General features: G+C 36.5%; 1 non-coding gene across 1 annotated transcript; it reads right to left on the bottom strand.

The window, feature by feature from the left end:
- Positions 1 to 10,888: 10,888 nt before the first annotated feature.
- On the bottom strand, positions 10,889 to 10,960 carry TRNAG-UCC (transfer RNA glycine (anticodon UCC)). The gene has a single exon. It is a non-coding gene; the product is annotated as a tRNA-Gly (tRNA).
- Positions 10,961 to 17,594: the final 6,634 nt, after the last annotated feature.

The raw sequence follows: 17,594 nt of genomic DNA, 5'->3' as shown, positions 1-17,594 counted from the left end.
TTTTTTAAATATATTCGGCCAGGTGGCGTCGTGGAAGCGAGTCGTTACCGTAGAATGCATATTTTAAAAACGTACACGAATATAACATACGTGCTCTGTCATTGGTAGGTTGGTCGGTTGTATACGTTTGCCTGATTGGATATTTTTAAAATTACGATCTCATTCACTTTGGATTTAGTTTTTAGATAATGTTTCTGAATACAATACTGATGTAGAATTCCTTAAAATATCAAAAGATATAATAAGTTTATTACGTTCAGAATTAATATTGTGTGAAAGTTAATTTGAATAAAATATATATATATTCGTTGTCCACCAGTGACAGAGTGATTAAAAACCACCGAACACTGTCGAACGATTAAGATGATGATTTTTTTTTTTTTTTTTAATTTTCTGGGAGACCCGGTATCAAATTCGGACCACCGAAAGAATTTCAAGAATTTATCGGTGTGATTCATCCGGATACGTCTGACACCGGCTTCATTGTGGGTCCCTCCGAACCCATGATGGATTGCTAAACAAGGCCCTCCTAGTGTCCACAGGATGGAAAGAGTTAAAAATGCCTAAGATTAATTTATACACTATTCATCCTTTATCTAAGTTAAAACACAAACTTAGTTTCTTACCGGCTGATTTCCAGTCCATTATTTTCCAGTTTACCTTTAATGTTTTCAAATTTTTCGTTTCTTTTCTATTATTTTTTTACTCAAACCACTGAAAAGTCAGTGGTTACAAAAGATTCCACAGATTTTAGTAACCTAAAGCTCCCGTTCTCTGTATAAAAGATTTTGATGAAAAAAATGTTTTTAAGAAGACTGTGGCCCACCAGTGGCCGAGTGGCCAACATTTTTTGACCCCGGGCCGAATTGGAAGGAAAAACTTTTTCACGGGCCGAACGAAATATTAAAATTAAATCATGTTAAATACAAATACGCTGACCCGGGCGGCAGGTCGGGTTTGTTCGAACAGATGTTCCTGACGCATGCACAATGTCATTTTACAATGCGAAGAAACGTATGTACTACAGTACAAGCAAAAAAAAAAAAAAAAAAGCTCGACAGGCAGGCGGCACTGTGCGTCACACGTCCGCATAAACGAAGTGACATGGCGGAATGGCAGATCAGTCTCAGCTGGACCGTATGTTGGCCACCCCTGCACTAAACACTGGTAGTCGGTCGTGGGTTCGCGTCTCTCCAACGTAAATATAAATTTAAGTTTAGTTTCTTCTTTCTATTCTTTGTCCTATTTCCTTCTAGAACTTTCTTATTTTATCTTTCTTAATCCCTGTCCGTTGGGTGGGATCAGCGCCGGATTAAGCCTCTAGCGGGCCCTAGACAAAATCTAAATTGGGGCCCCATATAAATAAGTTGCTTGTAAACAAATCTTAAATAATGTCACTTAAAATTTTTTATTAATAATAGGGAATACTAGCACTAATACAATAATAATTGTACAACAAAAGAGTTTCTGGTACAATGAGAAATGTAGGACCCCGCTTAACGCGGGGGGATGCGTTCCAAGACGAGAAAGTGCTAAGCGAAACAGCGTTAAAGAAGACCATTTTAACATAGAGTAAATACGGATAGGGGAACACGCGACCAAAAATAAGCAATTTTACTATAATTTTAAGTTATTTTTCTATAAATTTTCGCATAATAATATATGTTAAATAACACATAAACTTGTTTTTTACGATGGAGTCGTGTAGTTTCATTGGTCGCTTTTTTTTTCCTTAAGCAAATGTCGGAGCAGAAGATCGCATCAAAAATGTCTCGTTTTGCTTTGGCACTCCTATCAAAATCTGGATCATTCACTACAATTTGATCAACGATTTCGGTTATCGTTACCAAACTTTTCCTAAGGAAATCTGTAGCAAGTTCTTTGGTTCTTCGTCTTCAGAATCTCTATTTTCCAGTTCTACATGAATTCCTTGTTCTGCCAGTTCTTGGAAGTCGTCATTGGTAAGGCTCTTACCAGAAACCCGCAGTAACTCCCCAATATCCTGCTCGTCTACATCTGTATCGAATAAGTCGACAATTTTGTCAACCTAACGATACAGCGATAAACTCTTCTCGATGAAAATTCTTGGATACCTCCAGCCATAACTTCTTCCAGACTCCGTTCATGCATTTATCAGTTAATTCTTGCCAAGAGAAGTCGGTATTTCCTATGGCATCCATGATGTTATATATTTTTCCAAAATTGAACAAAACAAACTTAGATTTAAGGGAAGTACAGCGCTACGACGAATTGCCACGTTTTGCTGATTGGTTCGTGTTTGGGAATAATTGTATTATATATATGAATCAATGAAATACCGCGTTAATTTGAATCGGGTTAAATTTTGAGCGTTTTTTAGGCGTCAACCAGACCGCGTTATATCGAATCAGCGTTAAGCGGGGTCTTAATATATATAATTTTAGCCATTAATCAGCCTTTCAAATATTTAAATTTTTCGTTTTTGGATTTTCATTTCAGAATATTGATCAATCTAGCCGTTTGAGAGTGTCTCTTTCTTTAGTAAGCATTGTTAAAGACTTTCCTGTCTTATCGAATTTCTTAAATAATTTTAAACTCGTTTTAAAACAGAGAAAGATTCTGCACTGAAGCCGGGCCCCTCCGAATTACGGGCCCTAGACATTTGTCTAATTTGTCTATTGGTTAATCCGGCCCTGGGTGGGATTACCGATTCCAAGAAATGTGCAGTAGAACAAAAGGTGAAGTAAGGCCCTGAGACCGGTGAATAAAGGGGAGAGGACAGTCTTGGTCGACCTCTTGACGAGAGAAGAGTGTGCTCCGGATCGCGTGTAGGATGATCAGCGACCACGAGGTTTTGAAAGAGGAGTTTGGGCTCGAATTCCGAAGTGTAAAGGACTGAAAAGAGGTAGCGCTCCAGATCGAGTGTAAGACGATTGGAGACTACGAGGAACCAAGGAATCGATAGGAAGGAATTCCTATAACAGAACTTTGAAGGAAGCTATTGAAAGAATCATACTAAACGTCTGCAGGAATGACGAGAAATAACGTTCCAAGGAAAGCTCCAAAGTGGTGTCCCACCCAAGATTACGAACTCAAGAAAATCCCGGGTATTTCCATCTTCATCTTATTCTATTCTTATTCTCTTCTTCCTTCTTTAGTTGTAAGTAGTATAAGAATTAGTTTTAAGTTTCGCCCCGTGTATAGTTGTGGCGCTCGATTAACCCGTTGTTGTTAGATCAAATTTTAACGCCTGTGTGTACATAAACCGTTTGTAGCGTTGGGATCCAAAAGAAAAAATAACCCGTTCAAAGCGATAATAAATTACTTTGTGACGAAAATAAAATCTAACTGTATTTATTTGTACAGTACCATTCCGCTCGCGGGACCTCGTGCTTTTCGCACGAACAACACTGTGTTGTTTACAACGGCAGGTATAAAGAATATCAAAGAAAAATTTCAAAATTAAAATATTATTCAGGTCCTAGAATCTTTTTTTCTATGAATTTACCTTAATTATTGAAGTTTAATTTCAATTACAAGTTGACGATTTTCAGAGTAACAAATTCCGGACACAGTGTAAAAAAACACCAAGTTAAAAAAATGACGAACAAATGAAAACCTACGGTCAAACTTGTAAACATTTTTTTCTTTTCTTGATGATGATGATGATGTGAATGAGTCAGGCGGATGGTCGAGGTGGTTAATACACGAATACTTAATACTATGTATGTAGTTATTCATTTTATAGAGTTTTTTCTGTGTTGGTCCCACATGCTACCACTACACACCAGTGGCGTGCCGTGACATTTGATGATAGGGAAGCTGTGTTTCTGTAAGAAGCCGACTTTCAGGGGCAATCAATTAATTGCGCGTCAGGGCCCGTTCGTATTCGTTTGTTCGATAAGCCAGTAAAAACCGTATACTTCTTTAAATGTATTTTTAATAGATTATCTGACGTACTTAATAAATAAGAAAGTTCAATATAATTACCTCCGTTATTAGATTCAATAAATTCCCTATGCCCTCTAAAGGTCAATTCTGGCTTTGAGAAAAAACATATAACATCTATTAATTTAGATATACCTATTAATCGTAATTATCTCGTTATAATTTTCAATATTTATTTTATATTGTCTACCAATGTTAAATTCTATTCCGCTTCGATTTCCAAACTGTTTCAATTTTACGAAAGAACCGTCATTCGTCACAAATTTTATCGTCAAAATGTCGAAAATTTTTTGTCGACGTATTTATATTTAATTTAGGCATTGGTCTTTTTCTTTTAATAATGTTTTCTTTTTCATTATATGGTCTTGAACCTAAACTTTTTTAAAATAAATTTTTGAATTACTAGCCACGATATAAAGGCTAAAATTAAAATTATAAAAAAAAAACTTACTTGGTAAAACAAAATGTGTGATGAATATACATACCTAGTACAAAAAATTCTTCAATTGTATGAATATACTTTTAATGAAACTTATAATTAAATATAACTTTGTGAAGAAACGTACATAAAAATAACAAAATATTCTTTACTTTTTAAATCTTAAAACAATCCACTTAGTGAAATACTGTAGCTCCCTACGAGTGGCTAATGAATGGAATCAGAGACGGTCCAGGTAGGTGTGTGCGTGCCAAATCCCGAGGGTGCCGATACCGGTCAATGTCAAATACCTCTTTTGTCGCATCACTAGTATATATCAAAGAACGCGACAGGGTTGTTGTAGATTTTAAACGTTTCTCACCATAGCTGTAAAAATCTAAATATGTTAAACTTAACAGATTGTTAGTCGTTCGTTTTTTAACTAATTCGTTTTAGGACCAAGTATTCACGGAAATTTCCAAAATTTACAACTTTTCGGTCACTCTCATTGAACTGGAAAAATTTCTGTCTTTATTACATCTAATATTATGAAGAGAACAGATTCCACTATACTCGGCAAGAGATTGGTTCAGTTAAGCTTGTTTAAGTAAAATTTCGGCTCTTTCATCGGGGTTTTATTTATGTTTCTAATTCCTTAATCGCTTAATTATTTAACTACTTCTTAAGTAGAAATAAGTCGAAACTAGTTACTTTGTACTTGGATATCTGTAGTCTTGGGAGAGAAATGGAAAGAAATTTTTATGACAACCGATACATAAATCGTAAATTTAAGGAAAATAAATTCTAGAGCTTTTTCTGTACCATTGTACGTCTCATTCATTAAATTTGGTTTTAAATGATGCTGCCAAAGTAACAGTTAATTTTTTATCACTACTAGAATTGTACACGTTTTTTCTGCATCCCCTTAGAGATGGAACATACTAAATCGTAATATCACCAGTTTAACATTGAAATCCGTGAGTAATATAAGATGGGAGAGCGGAATAAACGCAGAATAAATATATCAAATATTTTAATGGATTTTTTTAAACTCCTGTCAACTATACAGAACTATCATAAAAACATGCCAGTAAACTCCTATCGGTTAGGTTAAGTTATAAATCTAGTCTAGGGTGGGCAACCTTTTTTATAACATGGGCCAGAATAAATTTTACGTTATTTCCGCGGGCCGTAGTAGTTAATTGACTCCTTCTTGTGACTTGTAATTTTTTTAGTCTGCAAATATGAAATAAATAAATAAAAAGTTAATTACTACATTTACTTCTCTTATCGTTTTCGAAAATTACAAAGAATTGGAAAAATAACTAATAGTTATTTTTCCAATTTAATAATCTATTAAAGATCTTGCGGCCCAGATAGAAACTTTTCGCGAGCCGTAGCTGGCCCGCGGGCCGGGGGTTGCCCGCCGTTGATCTAGTCTACTCACGATTCACATAATCGGGCGAGGGCGGCCGAACATCTAGCAGGCAGGCGGCTAACAGCCCACAACCGGTCCGAGATATAAAATTAGAAGCTTTATGCGTGTGTTGCTTCTACCAGCTAAATTGTGACGTTGGTGCTCTGTAAAGCGCAAGCGCCAATGCCTATAATCTGGGTGCTTGGAAGTTGACAGGCAGGCGGCTAACAGCTGAGAATCGGTCCGAGAAAATATTAATGGGAAAATATTATACAGGATATAAAACCAACACTAACACATCTGGGAACAGCAACAAACAAAGTTACAGCTGAGCGCGATATAAAGAAACTTATAGATAACCTAAATAAAGCACTACGTGCACATATCCCGATATGCAATGAAATGAAAAATAACACCGCAAAATGGTGGACATCTGACCTGACAATTCTTAAAAGTAAAGTACGGGCTAAACGAAGAAAATACAACAAATGTAGAGACCCACTTCAAAGGACATACCTTAAGGAAAAGTTTTTAGTAGAACAACGGAACTACAAACAACAAATAAAAGAGTCTAAACAGAGGAGTTGGGATAAATTGTGTCAAAAAAGTGAAAGTGATCCATGGGGGTTAATATATAAAATCGCTGCGGGGAAATTAAGACAACATTTTCAATTAACAGAAATGAAGAGCAAAAATGGTGATCTTATAAGTGATCAGGACGAATGTATAAAATTACTAATCAATGAATTTGTCAAAGAAGACAATCCCATATTGGACACCATAGAACAAAAGAGAATAAGAGAACAACTTAACTATAAAACAAATGGACCAGATATACCAGAATTTACAAAAGAAGAAATCTCATGGACCATATCTAATTTTAAGAAAGGAAAGGCTCCCGGTCACGATTTAATAACAATAGAAATGGTGAATATCATAAATAATAAGATTCCATCGCTATTACACACTCTATATAATAAATGCCTACAATACGCAATATTTCCATCAGAATGGAAACAAGCAAAAATCATACCAATATATAAACAGAAAAACAAAGACAAACGGGATCCGAGAAGTTATCGACCAATTTCCCTTCTACCGGTAATGGGGAAAATTCTAGACAAAATGATAGTCTATCGTCTTACAGCATGGCTAGGTTCAATGAAATGGATAAATAAAAATCAATACGGGTTTCGAGAAGGCTGTTCAGCCGAAGACGCCATATCAAAAGTTATAGACGAAATTGAAACAGACAAACAAAAATACAAATGGGTCATAGCTTTAAGCTTAGATATAGAGGGCGCATTTGATAATGCATGGTGGCCTCTCCTCCATACAAAACTAGAAGAACTAAATTGCCCACGTAATCTCTACGCACTCATATGTGACTACTTAACAAACAGGAAGGCCTTCATAGAATACTCAAATATTATAATAGAAAAAGACATGACTATGGGATGCCCGCAGGGTTCGTGTTCGGGCCCGCTATTCTGGTCTATAATATTAAACGATCTCTTAAATGATAATTCTCTAAAAGATAACAAAATTACAGCCTTCGCAGACGATATAATGGTAGTTTGTTCGGCAGGTAGCAGATTAAGAGTAGAGGAGGAATGCAATAGGACCTTAGAAAAAATAGTTAATTGGGGGAAAAGGAACAAATTAAAATTCAACCCGGACAAAACAAACGCCATTGCCTTTACAAAATGTCAAATTGAACGTAGACAACCAACCATAAAAATGAATGGAAAGGTAATCAGATGCACAACTCAAATAAAATATCTTGGAATAACAATAGATAATAAACTCCTCTGGACACCACAGATAGAACAAATAAAGAATAAAGTAGGTAACTTATTCCAAGAGATTGCCAAGGTAGCGAAAAGAGAATGGGGCAGGAGTGGGAAAGCATTAATACAAATTTATAAAGGTGTCATCATACCAATTGTCACGTATGGTGCACAAGTATGGGGGAAAAGAGTAAATCTAATACACACAAAAAGAAAAATAATTAGTCTCCAAAGAAAAATTTTACTAAGAATTACAGGTGCATATAGCACTACATCTAACGACGCTTTATGTGTAATGGCCGGACTGCTACCGTTGGATCTGGAAGTGAATAAAAGAAGAGACACCAGAAATATAATTAAACAGAATATAAATTCCCATGATATCCTCAGAAACGGAGACATAATAGAACAGAAACTAAAAGTGCATCAACATCTGAAAAGATTCGAATGGAAACATATCAAAATCATACAATACAATGAATCACACCCTCACAGAGTATATACGGACGGTTCAAGAAGTTCAACGGGAGTGGGTGCCGCCTTCATCTATTTTACAAGAACACGTGAGCAATATCACAAAAAATTTAAACTAGATAACAGATGTAATAATTACCAAGCAGAGTTGGTTGCAATCCACCAGGCAATAAAGTGGATCAATACAAACAAGAAGAATCTACAAATACTAGTATGCACGGATAGTGAATCAATACTAAAGGCACTTAATGACCCAAACAATACGCATGAACTTATAAACAGTATTAGACAAAACATCATAATTGGAATAAATAAGATACAACTTAGTTGGGTTAAAGCCCATATGGGAAACATTGGCAACGAGAAGGCGGATAACTTGGCAAAGGAGGCCAGTGATTTAACACTAAAGGAAATATACAGTAAGCTGTCAGAGCAATATATAAAAAGAGAAATAAAAAATAAATATTTAATCATTTGGCAAAGAAGATGGGAAGAGTCAAGAACAGGCAGAGAACTATTTGAATATCTACCGGATATAAACCAAAGAGTTACGAATAGTTACTTTATTATACACCATAAAAATACAAGATTTCTGACAGGACACGGAGATTTTGCAGACTACCACAGAAGATTTAATCATGGGAGTGACGGTCTTTGCGAAAACTGCGGAACTGAGGAAACCCCAACACACATACTAATGGACTGTATCAGATATGAATTACCAAGACATAATTTAATGCTGATATGCAATAAAGAAGGATATCAATGGCCAGTACGAAAACGAATCTTGATCAATAATGAGCATATCTACTATCATTTTAATGAATTTATTAAAATAAGCTATAAAAATAGAATATAGAAAAAAATATAGAAAAAAAAATATATTCACATAAGTAAATAACAGTTAGCTAATTTATGCTGGGAAACCTCTATAATCGAAATTATCTCGATAAAAACTAGCTCTTCCTAAGGGATGAATACAGTCTGTGAATGTTTCTGTTGTAGCAGTTAGGGTAGTACAAATTGGTAACAGGTCTTTAGTGTTCACATTCAATGCTGAGTTTAGGACATTCCATTTCACCTCCATCCTCTTTATAAGTTAATTCTCAGTGCTTTCCTTGGGATTGCTGAACTCTATATATAAAATAGGTCCAAAAGTTCGGTGAAATACATAAAATCTGCAATGGGACTTTCACCTCTCTACCGTAACACATAGGTGATTTCTACACTAATTCAAATTGCCTAGGATACTTTCCGCAAATGTACATAACTAAATCATTTGAACGACATAAATGCCAAATTGTTCACCTCTTCAACATCAATAGTATGAGACGGTGCTAATATATTTCATAGCAGACTTTAGACTATAGTGATATACTCTGCACTGCTCACTTAAGTAAATTAAATCATCAAAACCACCTGCACCACATAGGTGCCTTATCTAACATATTCCTATCAACTATTGGAATAGTTTGTGAAATAAACTTTCGTAGCCGACCATAGATTATAGTGATACACCCTCCACTGTATTATAAAGCAATTAATATTATTATTGTTTCTATAACCATAATAACCGACAACTAATATATAATGGAATACATGTAAGAACTCAACCAGTGCGTTCTGAGAAAACGCGCTGAAACAAGAAATGGTTTCATATGAAATACTAACTGCAAACACATTTACAAGATTAACAACGAAGGGAAAATACCAATAAAACTCCATGATAGAATACAATGTCAGCAGAAAGATATAACACAACAACTAGGAGGAATAATCACAGAATACTATGATAGCACACAACGATAAAGACGGGAAACCCCTATCCTCACCAAAGTAAGTATCGAGAACGTGCGACAGAATATGTCAATGGGAACGACAGAATAGTACGATGAGAAAGGATGGAATACAACGAAACGGAGGACAGGAAAACAGCGATAAAACACAACGGGGAGGAAGAAGAAATACACACTAATACCATAGAACAACACAATAAGACATAAGGATCCTCTTAATACCGAAGTGAGTATTGTGCACAATATGTTAGGGGAGTTCATAGGAGCTTAGACAAGGAAAAGACAAACTGTCACTACTCAAAAACTTAACAAACATTCTAACATGAGTGAACTTTCGAACTCATCAACATTATCCGGATACAAATAAATTATAAATTAGATAACAATGTCGGGATAATAATATAGCGGCTACGTCCGCATGTATGTATTTAAACCCTTGCAAAGCAAGATGCGAAGCAAGGTCGTGAATAAAGTTGGAGTACCAACCTCCTGACTGCTCCATTTAAGTAAAAAAGTAAGCTGAGAACCGGTCCGGGATACAAAATTAGATGCTTTATGCGTGTGTTGCTTCTACCGGCTAAACCGGGTGAGGTTGGTGCTCTGTAAACCGCATGTGTCAATGCCTATATAATCTGGCTGATTGGAAACTGACCCGGTTTCGACATTCCTTCTGCCACCGAATTATTCGAATATACAATAGCAATCTTGTCGTTTTTCACATGTAGTATAGAAATTTGTAAAAGATACATAATGCGGTTATAATAAAATATTAATTTTAATTAATGCAAAGTACGTTAAAATATGAAAATTTATATTTTATAAAATACAAGGAAAGGTCATTGGAAGGTGGAATCGGCGCTTCCATCGCTTCCAATGACGGCACGCCACTGCTACACACTTCAATGATGCTAAATTCTTAAAAACCACCAGCACCTAACATACATGAAAACCTATAGAAAAGAAAATAATATAATATTTACAACGTGCTAGCATGAAATAAAGGAATTGTGTTTTTTAATATGGAGATAAATACATGTGTACAACAGCAAAAAACGTTAAAAATACATGCGACGGCCGGGAATCGAACCCGGGTCAACTGCTTGGAAGGCAGCTATGCTAACCACTATACCACCGTCGCTCGACAGTAAAATTGGAAAATGACCTACATATGGATGATATTAATAGAATTACATGTAATACCGTTCAATAAAGTGATCAAGTGACGGTATTCTCGGCGGAGAAGCAGGAAGCTTATGGATGATATTAAATCCAACCTCAAAAATTCAAATTACTTAAAGATATGAGACCGTGAACGTATTCGCAACGTTATCTGGAAAAACACTGTCATTGAAAGAATATTAAACAATTACTACTTATCTAATGCGGGGAGTTTGAAACTGTGATCATGGTATGAAATCAGGGGTCACTCTACATAGCGCCAAAATCATCATTTGACCATATTTTTATTAAAGTGGCGATAAACATTTTAATCCGCTTATTTCGTCATTCAGCGTGAAATTAAATCACAACTCGAGAAAAGCAACAAAATGCCAAGCTTCTGTACAATGGGAGTCCCGTGCACCACACACCTAGCGATATCATGACGTCACCTCAGCGATTTTGGAGGCGATAGATAAGACGATAAAGTTCGAACCATTGGAAGTTTAGTTTAGTTTTGTTTTTTATGTGTAACATTATTATTTTATTATTATACCATAGCATTGGTATTATTATTCCTGACGTTTAAAGCGTATGAAATAAGAGATTAAAAATTGCAACGTTATTTCCTGTTTAGCGAAAACAAGCCATTGCAGATTTAAATCTACAGAGGCTTGTTTCCCGTAAACAGGAAATGACGTCACACTTTTTAATCTCTTATTTCATACGCTTTAAATGTGAGAAATAATAATAGCAACGAGTAATTACTTATTGTGGGATCGTCACAATGCTGGGCTGAAATTTTTAATTTATTTAATTTCAAATATATGCTCTCAACCTAAACTTAGTAGTGGCTTGCTTCTGTACGGCATTCTTTTCCTGTTAACAAGAGAGTTGTGCCGGTTGTCTATCAAACTCCTTTTGGGAGAAAATTTTGGAATTGAAATAACGTGATTTCCGGTTTGCATGGAAAGTTCTTGTACAGTTAATGTACAGTTAATCGGGGCCTGCTTCCCGGAACCTTTTTAGATTGGTCTCGGTTTTCACATGACTGTCATTTCTCGAGATCAAGGAAGGACAACAGACAGACAACAGTAGGAATTTATAAATCTACAATTTTTGAAAATTGTAGATTTATAAATTCCTACTGAGGGCTCTGGACTGATCTGAACCCTCATTGAAATTCAGTAGAGCTGGCTTTACTAGACCGAATCGAATGAAACTCGGTACACATGCAATGCAGATCATAAGGGCATCAGAACAGCGTCACATTACCGGGGGGGGAAATGTGACGCTGTTCAGTCGAAAACGTATGTTTCTGGCTATGGAGTTATTTGAAAGATCGTATTTATTAGGAGAATGTGCACACCATGCCGTAGCTGAAGGCCTTCGTAGTTTGACACGTCTCCCAGATTCCTCCTGAAATGTTACGTTCAGCAGTTTATAACGCGGTTTTCAATATGTGGTCGACAGAGAAGTTCCTACATTGTATAATTTTCATGTACTGTACAGTTGTACATGAAAATTATACAATGGCGTATACGCCATTGTATAATTTTCGCGTAGTCAAAGTTTTAGCATATTTCCTCCTTACCTCTAGAACTTTCTATTCTTGTTTTATTCCCTTGAATGGTGAGAGCCGATTCGTAAAATCACATGAACACAAAGAAGGAAAAAGGCTACCTGAGGGCACGTGTTGGGGCAAGTGAAGCATCTTTCGGCTGGTCTTCGTAAAGACGGAGAAGATAATGCTTCATGTCGTCGAGATCAGCGAGACCGATGAAACAGAACTAGCCTGAGAAGGATTAGTGAACTTATTGAGATGACAATACAGCAAGTCTCATGGAATCAAGCTCGGACAATACCCGTAAATGCCGCGATAGTTTTGTCATTTGTTCGCCGATAATTTTTGGTGACGCTGTGTTACCGTTTATTGTTATTGAGTTGGAATCCTTAAGAACCTGTATCTGTTTCGCGAAAATAAATACTTTGTTCAACCATATACTGTGCGTGGTTCGTTATTCGGAACATTTGCCTTCGTAGGCTAACGATCATCTTCGGTGTACTCCACATAATTGTCGTCCTTGCAGCGCCTCATTTTCCTCAGGTGGTGAAAATTAAAGTAAAATAATACAATTAAATGCCCTATATAATAAATTAAAACAAAATCAATAAACAAAATACGTAAATACTATATAATAAAACGAAAGTTGCGTTTACCGGTCGCTCACCGTATTTTAAACACGGCTGAAAGATCCGCCATACGTGTGTTTCTTTGGATATGGCCTACAGCTCCGTTAAGGTCCCAACTAGAGCCCTATATAAAGAGTATGGCCGCTCTAACGTATGGAGGCCATTTTGAGGCCAAAGTTGCAGTGTCACAGTACTGCTTAGCATTTAAATGAGCAATGTTAGTTAAAAACAGGAATTAGATTCAGAAAGAAGTTATATTAAGTTAAACATTTTTAGAAATAATTTTTAATTATGTTCGGAATAATTGTAGTTTGTAAGTGATTGACAATATATATATAACAATAACAGGGCTTTTTTTTTTAAACTCTTTCCGCCCTGTGGGCACTAAGAGGGCCTCTTTTAGTAGGCCCATTATGGGTTCGGCCAGGCCCACAATGGGGCGACCGGGTGGTGAGGGATGGGGCCCGACATATCCGAACGGACCATAACAGGACTAGAAGCAAAAAAGTGAAAATATTAAAAAGTTATATTTAGTGGATCACATTTATTCACAGCACTATTGCAATATAAATAATCTGAAGAATATGTATTTAAATTTAAAAATATAATAACTAAAGACAAAAATTATAAAAAAAATTAATAAAGTTTATTTTTCAACAAGAAAAACTCAAGTAACATAGTGTAACATAGTAACAAATAGTGATTCTCTGCATTTTTTGCAAGGAATGCAGATAATTACTAAATATCAATATCATTTATTAATAAAAAGGGTAATTTTTCTGTTACAGGGGGTGTTCTGTAGTCGTCTTTACAATGTCCGTAAAGAGGGAAGAGGCAAGCCTTGTTCAATTAACATTTCATAGCCCGTTCTTCCACAAGCAAATTTTAACTGCAGAGCCTTTCTTATTGTATTATTTTACAATTTTATTTTCCGTGTTGACACGTTTCCAAGGGCTGTTATTTGATCAGGATTGAAAATTAATTTTATATTTGTACTCTGTGTGTTGACTCTAGACTTTAATTTTCTTATCTCTTCATAGAGATCCTTATTCTTTTCTGCACTCTTTTAACTCTATGTAATGCATTATGCAATTGAGATTACAATTCATTAATTTGTTTTAATTTTGGTGACAATGGCTGGCTAACAAGATTACCGGAGTCTTGAAATACTGGACCAGATGTCTCATTGTCTTCATCTTCATTCGTGCTTTTACATTCTTCAGCATTTTCTTCAAAAATAATCAAAGTATGCAATAAAAAAATAGAATATTTTAAATTTATATTAAAAATATACCTGTACTGGGCTGCATAGATATCATAGGAGATAAATTTGTAGCATAACTATGGTCCAAGGTCGGATCTATACGCTCACAATTGTTTCTATGCCCTGTTTTTGATTCAGAGCATCTTCTCTTAGGTGCAGGTCTGTGAGAAAAAAGTGTAGGACGGCATCAAGCTTCAGAAATCTTCTTCCATCCTTCCTGTGATTCTCACACTGATCTTTCTCAAAATGAACCTATGAGAGTTAATTGTAAATATTCACATCACTAAACCAATATACTTATAAAGGTTAAAACGTATTAACAGACTTAATACTCTTTAGCTTTAGTTTATTAATGTGCAATGTACAATTAAATAGGTAGGCAAAGCAGAAGTCCTTTCTCATAAAAATTCTGACAAAGTAATGCATGTTTTCCAGGAATCCATAATTTCTTATTTTCATCCAGCCTGTTTACTTTAATCGCCAATGCTTTTTTTCCTAGCTTTATCACTTGGAAATCGATGAAGTTTGAATTTAGGAGCTCTATTTTGAGCAATTAATGGCTGATCAACCCGGCATGATCTATTTTTATGTGGTAGCTTTAAGAGCGATATAGATGTATCGATAGATCTAAAGGCTAAAATAATGATTTCTAAGACATTTTTTAAATCTTTCGACGATAGTATATAGAATTTACATTCCATAAAGAATCATATTAGTAAGTTATACGAAACGAGATTCCAAAGCAATATTTCTGTATTCCAACAGATCGTCATTTTTCTACGTCAGTACATTCGATACTTCTCATCAGTGCCGTAACTAGGGCGGTGTCCAGGCACAGGGCGTAGACCCTGGGGGGGGCGTAGAAATGACCTGGACCAAGTTTTATATCATAGTTTTGGGGCGTAGTTACAGAAGCTCGCACCGGGCGCATAAAAGACTAGTTACGACGCTGCTTCTCATTGGATAGCGGCTTCCACAGGCGCGAAGAAAACAAATTAGTTTGCTGTCAATTGCGATTGTACTCAGGCACAGTTCACCAAATAACTGGAACAGCGAACTGGTTGCTGTTGCCGCACGGCCAGAAAGAACAATCGTGAAAACAGCTTTTAGGAAATTAATCTGAAAATGATACAGGTTCTTCTATAAATCGTCATTTTGTTACTTATTTTCTCCATCAGTCGATCTGTCTCGAGTTAACACCTCTTACTTTCAATAAAACTTGAAATTTGTTCAATATAAATTCTATAATGATTGAATTACCGAAATGATAAAGACGCCGGCCTGCAAATCTGGGAATTTCGTGTTCATATATCGATTTACTCAAAAATTTTCATAGGAGATTATTTTAGAACTCTTCCCGCCCTGTGTGCATACAGTAAAGAAAATTTTAGGAAACTCAGTATGGGTTTGCTAAAATGTTCTCACACCCAAATAGAGCGGCCGGGTTAGGGACGAGACCAACATATCCAGAGAAACCACCCCCGAAAAATTCCTAGGGTTTTCGTACCGTTTGGACTCGAGTTCGGTTACTCCAGAGCAGTAGGCTGCCATCTTAACCACGCGACCACTCGGCTATCTCTATATATCAAGGCTCGACACCATTGACGTAGCCAGGGTTTTGTTATGGGGGCATAGTAGAGGCTGTAATTTTCTGGGGAGGGGCACCAGGTCAACTGGGGGGCCGTGCCCACCTATGTCCCTTCCTGGCTACGCCCATGCTCGACACCTGATTATCGTTATTGTCGACTTGGCCGAACACAATATACTGAATAAAAACCATTTTATTGTCCATACAGCGAAAAATTTAAAATTATAGGCTATACAAAGATTGGATTTACACTTATTATAGGCTATACAATGTTATTGTTGTTATTATTAGCTTCATTCATATTTCTTGATGTAGCACAAAATTGGCTGATTTGCACAGTCTTATCACATCTTGTAGGGTAATTTGGGCTACATCTTGTATTAATCCAAACAAGAAGCGAGAATATATAATTCAGATTTATTTACGAATTATAAAAATATATGATTTTGAATTCCAATTAAGAAGTTTCAGCTTTTGGAAGTTAGGTGACAACTCTTACCATTCAATCACTATAATTGGCCGGATGGCCGAGCGGTCAAGGTGGCAGCCTACCGCTCTGGGGGACCCGGGATCGAATCCGAACGGGTCGAAAATCCCCAGGAATTTTTCGGGGGGTGGTCCGTTCGGATATGTCGGGCCCCGTCCCTCACCACCCGGTCGCCCCATTGTGGGCTTGGCCGAACCCATAATGGGTTTTCTAAAAGAGGCCCTCTTAGTGCCCACAGGGAGGAAAGAGTTAAGAAAAAACCACTATAATTCAAACGGCCCGAAAAATTCCAGGAATTTTTTAGCCCCATGTCAGCCTCGCCCCTCTTCATCCGGCCGCTCCATTACGGGCTTGACAACTCATAATGGGCTTACTAAGAAGAGATCCTCTTAGCGTGCTAAAAGTTTGCTAGAAAGATCTTACTACTAAAAGCCCGATTTTAGCAATTTCATTATGGGTTTGGCTAGGCTCACAATGGGGTCGGGGATAGGGCACGGGTCCCACGTATCCGGACGGGTCAATAACCGATAAATTCCTAGGGTTTTCAATCCGTTTGGATTCGAACCCGGTTCCCAGAGCGGCAGGCTATATCCGTAACCGCCCGGCCATCCGGCTGTCCATCAATTTGCCTTTTGGTAATAGACTAGTACCGAATATTTGAGAACTTTGTTAACATCGTCGATAATTACAGAGACCGAATGCTACACAATTAATTAGAATTTAAACCCGTCATTAAGAAAACCCGCTAAACCGGAAAAATATGGCCGCGTTTCTTTATGCAGCGAGTGTAGCGAAATGACGTCACGAGCAATGTTGGCCAATTAGAAACCAGTATCGGTGTGTTCGCTGTAAAGCGCTGCATAAAGAAACGCGGGATATTCGTCAACTTGCGATTCCGGTTCTCAGAGGTTATACCGTACTGCGATAAATATCCACATTTAAAAATTTTAAAAATTAATTAATATCGGACGCGATTTATTTTATAAATAATCGCAAAAAATATTAATACCAAGAAAATTTAGGAATCGAGTAAATATTCGAAATTGATTTATTATTTAAGAAAAGACGTTAGAGGGCACGAT

This window comes from Centruroides vittatus, unplaced genomic scaffold, assembly GCF_030686945.1.
Source record: "Centruroides vittatus isolate TY-2023 unplaced genomic scaffold, ASM3068694v2 contig_461, whole genome shotgun sequence".
Classification (NCBI taxonomy): Eukaryota; Metazoa; Arthropoda; class Arachnida; order Scorpiones; family Buthidae; genus Centruroides; species Centruroides vittatus.
This window is presented reverse-complemented; position numbering and strand designations above follow the sequence as displayed.